The sequence below is a fragment of the Pan troglodytes genome, chromosome 16, assembly GCF_028858775.2.
Source record: "Pan troglodytes isolate AG18354 chromosome 16, NHGRI_mPanTro3-v2.0_pri, whole genome shotgun sequence".
Taxonomy (NCBI): domain Eukaryota; kingdom Metazoa; phylum Chordata; class Mammalia; order Primates; family Hominidae; genus Pan; species Pan troglodytes.
Window position 1 is genome coordinate 17,013,890 of NC_072414.2, and position 7,976 is coordinate 17,021,865.

The following is a 7,976-nucleotide window of genomic DNA, read 5'->3' on the forward strand; positions in this document are numbered from 1 at the left end:
GAGAAATCATTATTAAGAATTAAAGACCGAGAAAATGTTTTCATTTTTTATTTACAAAATTATTTTATGCGTGAGCGTTAATGCAAGTTTTGCAAGAAACATAAATTTAAAGAAACAATTATGTGCACAAGATGAATTTAATAACATCTTGATATTTTCCACGATTAGAGTTTTATTTGGTAAATCTTTAAATGCACATCATCTAAAGATAATAAATGAATCTTGGAAATCTTGTAGGTAAGAATAAATATTAGGATGCATCCAATTACATTTACACACACATACAATTACATTCACAACCATACATGCACACACACTCACTGATACACATGTGTGTATATATATACATGAATTTACTAATTGATTTTAACTAATATTTATAAGAGTCAGTAGGATTGATATATATTGTTGAACCTGAAAAATATTTATTATATACATGTTTAATATACACACAGAAATAAACAGTATTTGCACTAGGCTTTTGCAAATGTACTAAAGTATAAGCTGTGAATTTTTTGTGATCACTACAAATTCTTACACTGAATATTTTTATTTTTATAATAATATGTTTGGTACATGTGTACATTTTTTACAATGTGTTATTTTATTTTTGTCATAGAGTCATGTAATGCATAATAACATTTCTGTCAAAGATGGATTACATATACAAAAGTGGTCCATGAGATTATAATACATATTTTTACATACTTTTCTATGTTTAAGTATGTTTAGATACATAAACTCTTATCACTGTGTTCTTATTGCCTGTGGTATTCAGTACAGTAATGTAGTACACAGGTTTGTAGCCTAGGAGAGAGGGGCTCTACCATATAACCTAGACGTGGTAGACTGTAAAATCTAGGTGTTTGTAATATTCTCTGTGATGTTTACAAAACGATGAAATTGCCTATGGATGCATCTGTTAGAACGTATCCCTAACAGTCAGTGATGTATGACTGTACGAAAATGCTCAATCTAAGTTTCAATGCCCTGCATAAAATTGTTGTACTGTGAAATGCAAATCTCTCGCCTATGGCCTGAACATGTTTGCAAACTAAGCAGATCATGGGAAGGAGAATGTGCTGGCATCGCTGGGATGATTTTCTCACACTACATGAATGATATCTCCAGACTTTGGGAATATGACCCGCTTGCATAGAGTTTAAGTAGGCATCTCTTTGCTGGGAAATTTATCAAATGGGAGTGTGAAGTGTTTTTAAAAGACACTTGTTTGTTTGTAGCCGGTAGGCCTACAGTGGCTCATGGTAATGGTTGACGTTGCTAAGATTTGGTGGAAGGAGGCAACATGAAATGGCCACTTATATGGTATATGGATCACTTGTTTCTGTTGAGTTACAGATTCAGCTGGCTATTCCTCCCAATGTTAGTTATTTGGAGAAAAAAACATGATGGTAATTTTGGGGTAACAAATACAATATTTGATGAAAGCAAATTTGTTGACGGTCAGACAAACTACAAGATAATTTAAGCTGCAAAGTCGACATGAGACTTCTGGCCCAAATTGTGCAGAGTTTGGGTCCAGCTGCAAAGTTCAAAGGAAGAGGCCATATAAGACGATTCTCAATTTTGACACCAACTGCCAGTTCAGGGGTTTCCCCAGAACACCCTCAGTTTCAAGAATTTACTAGAAAGACTCACAGAACTCATTGAATGCCATTGTACTCATAGTTTATAATAGAGAAAGGGTAGAAATTAGGACCAATCAAAGGAATAGACGTATCACATAAGGTGGAATCTAGGAGGATTTTGAATGTTAAGTTTCCATTGTCTTCAGGACATATTACCTGTCATTGTTGTACAGCAATAAACATGGAGTACTATCAACCTGGGGAGCTCACCTGATGCTAAAAAGACACTATTTTGAAAATGAAAAGACAAAGGAAAGGATGAGATAAGATGACCTTCCACATTAAGGCACTAGAAAAAATAGCAAACTAAACCTAAAGCAAGCAGAGGAAAGAAAATAAAAATTAGAGAAATTAATAATTTATAATATTAATCACATTCGTTGGTATTGACTAATTGATATTAATTCTTGACTAACTTTTTTTAAAAAGAGAAATATTCACTTCCCAATTTATTCTTTGGGGCCAGTGTTACCTTGATACGAAATTTAGTCCAAATAGCATAGAAAAATAAAACTACTATAAGTATAAATGCAAAATTCCTTAAAAAATACTAACAAATCAAATGTAGCAACATATAAAAGAATTATACACTATGACAAAGTGAAATTAATACTAGTCATCCCAGGTTGGTTTAACAGCCTAAAACCCACTAAGATAATACATCTTATCCATAGAATAAGAAACAAGAATTGCGTGATCATCTCGATAGATTCAGAAAAGACATTTAAGAAAATCCAAATGCTTTAATGATTACAAATAAAAATAAAAACTCAATGAACCAGTAATAGAGAACTTTCTACACCAGATACATGGCACCTGTGAAAAGCCAACAACAAACATTCAACTTAGTGGTGAAAGAAAGGATACTTTTCCGCAATGGTCGGAGATAAGAATAAGATAAATACTTTGACCTCTTCTAGTCAACACTGTACTAAAGATTTTATGCAGGGCTAATCGGCAAGTAAAGAAATAAGAGTCATATATATTGAACAGGAAGAAATGAAACTTTGTTTGCAAATATCATTCTTGTATATAGAAAATTTTAGGGAATCCACTGAACAATAGAACTAGTAAATAAATTATTTCAGCAATATTACAGCATACAAGGTAAATATACAAAAACCAATTGCACACATCTACAATGAAAACCCCAAAATGAAATTAAGAAAACATTTCAATTTATAACAGCATCAAAAAAAGAAATAATAATTTGGAAAACATGATACAAGATTTTACTCTGAAAATTAAAAATTATTGTTTAAAGAAGATCTAAATAATTAGCAAACATCTTACACCCATGAATTGGAAGATTTAATATTGTAGTACTTTACAATTTGAACTACAGATTTGATGAAATCCGTACAAGTATCCCAACAGACTTCTGTCTAGAAACTCACAAGGTGATTCTAAAATACACTTGGCATTGTAAGGGACTCAAAATAGCCAAAATAGTCTTGAAAAAAGAAAACATATTAGGATAATTCACACCTCCGTGCTCCAAACCTTACGGCAAAGCATCAGTAATCAAGACAACACAATACTGATGAAGGAAAAATATATAGATAGATGGAAGAGAATTGAGAGTCCATATATGAAACTATGTATCTATAGTCAATGGATTCTTACAGTGGTGCCATGTGCAATTCAATGAGGAAGAGACAGTCTTTGAACAAACTGGGTCAACAACGTACACGTGGATCACCACTTGCAAAATAATAAATTGGAACCCTTACCCCAAAGCATACAAAAATATTAACTCAAATGAATTAAATACATACATGCAAGAGCTAGAATAAAGCATATGGGAAAATCTTCATGATTTTGGATCTAGCAAAGAAATAGCTGTAACACCAAAAACATGGGCAACAAAATAAAAATTAGATATTTAAAATTTCTTAAAAATTAAAGGCATTGGTGTTTCAAAGGACAACCAAGCAAGTCAAAAGGCAGCTCAAAAATTGTGAGAAGATATTTGAAAAACACGTATCTATATGTCTGTATATATATGTATCTTGAATATAGAAAAATTGTTTTAACTCAGTAACAAATATCCCAACTCAAAACTGATAAATGATAGGAATAGATGTGTTTCCCAAGAAGATACACGAACGGTCAATAATCCCATAAAAACGTACTCAATAGCATCACTCATCAGGCAACTACAAATCAAAACCATAGATTGACACTCTATGGCTAGAATTGGCCACTTTGGAAAATACTTTGATGGCTTCTAAATATATTAAACATAGAATTGTCATATGACCTAGAAATATATTCCTAGGTATACACCCAGATTATTGGAAAGAGGTGTTCAAACACAAATTATACACAAGTATTTTTAGCAGCAGTATTTAAAATAGCCAAAACCTGAACACAACTCAAATGCCAATAAAAATATTATTGGATAAACAAAATGTTATATCCGTGAAATTGAATATTATACAGTTATAAAAAGAAATAAAGTACCAACACCTATATGAACCTTGATTGGATTATGCCAACTCAAAGAAGCCAGGCACAAAAGGCCACCTATTGTATGATTCTATTTAGATGAAAATAGAATAGGAAAATCTATAGAGACAGAAAACAGATTTGCGGTTGCTTAGAATTGAGGAGGGGATGGGTGCATAGGAGGTTAACAGCTAGAGAAGGTGGGGTTTCTTTTTGAAGTGATGAAAATGCTCTAAAATTCATTGTGATGATGGCTCCACTTATCTGTGCATATACGAAAAGTCATTGACTTGTAGACATTAATGTGTGCACTCTACACTATGTAAATTATATCTCAATAAATCCTTTCAAAAATACACAGAAGAGTAAGGGGTTTTGGAGTGTTGCAGCTGGGAGGCAGTTTGAAATACTGAATAGGTCTCATTGAGAATGTGAGGTTTCAGTAAAGACTTGAGGAAGTTGAATGATCTGATCAATGGATATATGGAGGGCTATCTTTCCAAGCCAAGAAATTAACTAGTCTTCGTCATAAGACAGCAGCATGTTGGCATGTCTAGAGGACAGTGAGGTGACCAGGAACACTGGTAAGATCAAGGGTGAAGATATAAAAGAATTTGGACGGTTAACATGTGGCAGATAATGATGGACTTGCAGACCATTGTAAGAATTGTGGCTTTTAGTGTAAATGAAATGGGGAGACAAATCATTACCCCATTATCAATATTTTAATAAATTGGGTCCATGAACCAAATACAATGAGATTAAATCAATTAGTAATAATATGCAAATTTGTATTAAAATTACAAGAATTACTTGCATATTTGAGAACAGGAGAGTCATGATTGTTTATCAGCAATAATAAACATTATTAATTTTAATTGTGATCAGCTATTTGAGATTAATTGCAATACATCATGCTTTATAATGTGACTGTCAAAAGGAAAATATGACTGTAATCTTATACTACATCTATCAATGTCTTTGATTCATAAGACTATAGAGTAAGCCCCTAGTTTTCAAAGCCAACTGATGAGGCAGTGACATCTTATGCAAGTTGGCTGCTTTCTGCCACAGTGGTCCTTGGTCAGCTGGCACAAATTGTTTTACAAACGCCACTAGGTCTAAAAACAGTTTGGATCACAATGAACACAGAAACACCCTCTTCCCTTCAGAAATACCCATGAATTACTTCCAATACAGAATGAAAAATTGACAAAGGAAATATGTAGATTGTAAAAATGCCAGTTAGCTTGCATCTACATGAAAGAAAAATGCCATTTTTATTACCTTAGATCTTTGTTTTACATGAGTTTTGTATAGCACAATGTTGAGCCAAGGGCAAAGAGAGATGAATTAATGAAGTATTAAGATATCAAGAATTTAAAAGAAAAGGAAGGTCATATTTGAAGGTTAGTGACATAGCATTCATCTTCTGTTGTCACTTTTTCCGTCATTCCCTGTATGCCTGATGGACAGTTTTCACTCAATTTCAGAGAACAGCATGCAAAGATTAGCTACCAATTAATCTTTATGAAGTGAGCTTAATTTCTAGCCAGACTGAGCTTACGTTTTAGCAGGAAGCATTTTTGGGAAATGTTTATGTTAGAGTTTGCCCTTCTTGAAAAGGTGAGACATAAATGTCTACTTTATAGACATGAATTAAGATGGGAAGATATTTGGGGGAAACATTTACTCAAACGCTAAATAATAAAGGCACACAAAGGGCAAATTATACTAGATTTTTTCTCACTTGTTTTGTATGTCTCATGCAATTCACCTTGATTCCCTTCAGTTTCTGTTTAATGTAGAACGTGGCATTTTCATTACTTTAAGCTTCTAGCACAGTGAAAGAATTTCTCTTTTTCATGAACTGCATCATAAATGAAAGGGAGGAAGAGTGTCTTATATCATATTTATTGTTCAACAAAACATTGCTCCACGGCTTAAATTCAGTTTAAAAAAGAGAATTTATTGAACATCTAACACATACATAAAAGGCAGTAAAGACAAATGAGAAGGGGGCAGGATATTGAAATATACAGACTTTAATGCTGAGTTTTGTATCTTAGGAAGTTACTCCACCTTACAGAGGCTCAATTTCCCCTGATTTAGGAAGGCGATGCTAACGGGTATTGCCTAGGTGTAAGTATAAAAATGTTGTATTTAAGAGAATCCCACAAGCTTGGTATAAGGCAGAAAATAAATAGATGTGACATGAATAAGTAGTCTATTACATTTGTATGCTACCTGCAGACTAGAGGAAGCAAGAAACACAGCCACTATACTTGATTAGCATTATATTCTAATTTGGAATATAAATAGAAAAGAGAAAAACAGAAAGCTATGCATAAACACATGCATTAAAATGAATTTTATGTGGACTCTTTCAGGAAAATGTTCCTAAGCTCTTTTATTTTTTTATTGTGGTAAAATACACATAACATAAAATGTACTCTGTTAACCATTTTAAGTGTACAGTTCAGTGGTACTAAATACAGTCATAACACTGTGCAGCCGTCCCTACCATCCATCTCCATAACTCGTTTCATCTTGTGAAACTGAAACTCTATACCCATTAAACAACACTTCCCCATTTCCTCCTCCCCCCAGCTTCTGGCAACCATCATTGTACTATCTCTATGATTCTGTCCACTTTAAGTCCCTTATACAAATGGAATTATACTGTATTTGTCCTTCACCGACTAACTTATTTCACTTGGCATAATATCCTCAAGTTTCATCCAAGTTGCAACATATGTCAGAATATTTCCCTCATGTTTAAGGCTGAATAATATTCCATTGTATGTATATATCATATTTTGCTTATCCATTCATCTGTTGTTGGACACTTCAATTGCTTCTACGTTTTAGCTATTGCCAATAATGCTGCTGCAAACATGGATGTGTAAATATTTTTTCAAGAGTCTGCTTTCAATTCTTTTGCTATCCTGAGATGTGGAGCTGCTGAATCATATGGCAATACCATTTTGATGTTTTGAGGAACTACCATACTCTTTTCCACAGCAAACATAGGGTTTGACATTCCCTCTAATATTGCAAAAGGAATCGCCACATCCTTGCCTGTGGATTTTATTCACAAGTCCTGTGGCTCTCTCTACATCCCGGCCACCATGTGTTATTTCCTGTTTATATATATGACATCAAAGGTGCAGGAAGTAACGAACTAAATTGGAAGGATGTAGAAAAATAGAGGTAAATACCGACTACATAAAACCATAAGAATAAGAATTTTGGATGATCTATTATATACCTATTTATTTAACATCTATCTGTTCCTCCATCTGTAATTAAAATATATTACAGTTAGAGAACAGAGGAAAAAGTAGGAATACATGAATTTAAATTTTAATTCTTCTTAGATTGTCTCACAGCATCATTATGACAGAAAATTTATAGGTCAGTATCTGTTAACTATAAATATAACATTCTTAAAGTATTCAAATACATAGAGTTACAGCATGAATAATATATTACAATCCATTCAAGTTTATTTTATTCCAGGAACACAAAAATACAAATTTCATTTGCAATTCAAGAAAAACATAAATCGATACATATGATGGATGTATATACACATTTAATGTATTTTTAAATATACATTTTTAAAAAATAGAAATTTTTCTAGGACAAATACTTAAAATATCATTGAAAATAGTGTTATTAGATAATAACTTCCTAATAACTCTGGTATTACATAAGAAAACAAAATTAAAATTTCAGATAAGCTGAGAAACTAAAAATTTTTTAAATATTATTCTGTTCCCCATATGTTCATATTTAATATTATTTCTTGTTTTCATTCTTCTTCAGTGTTGCTCTACTAAAATATAACATACAACAGTTACTTTTGATTTC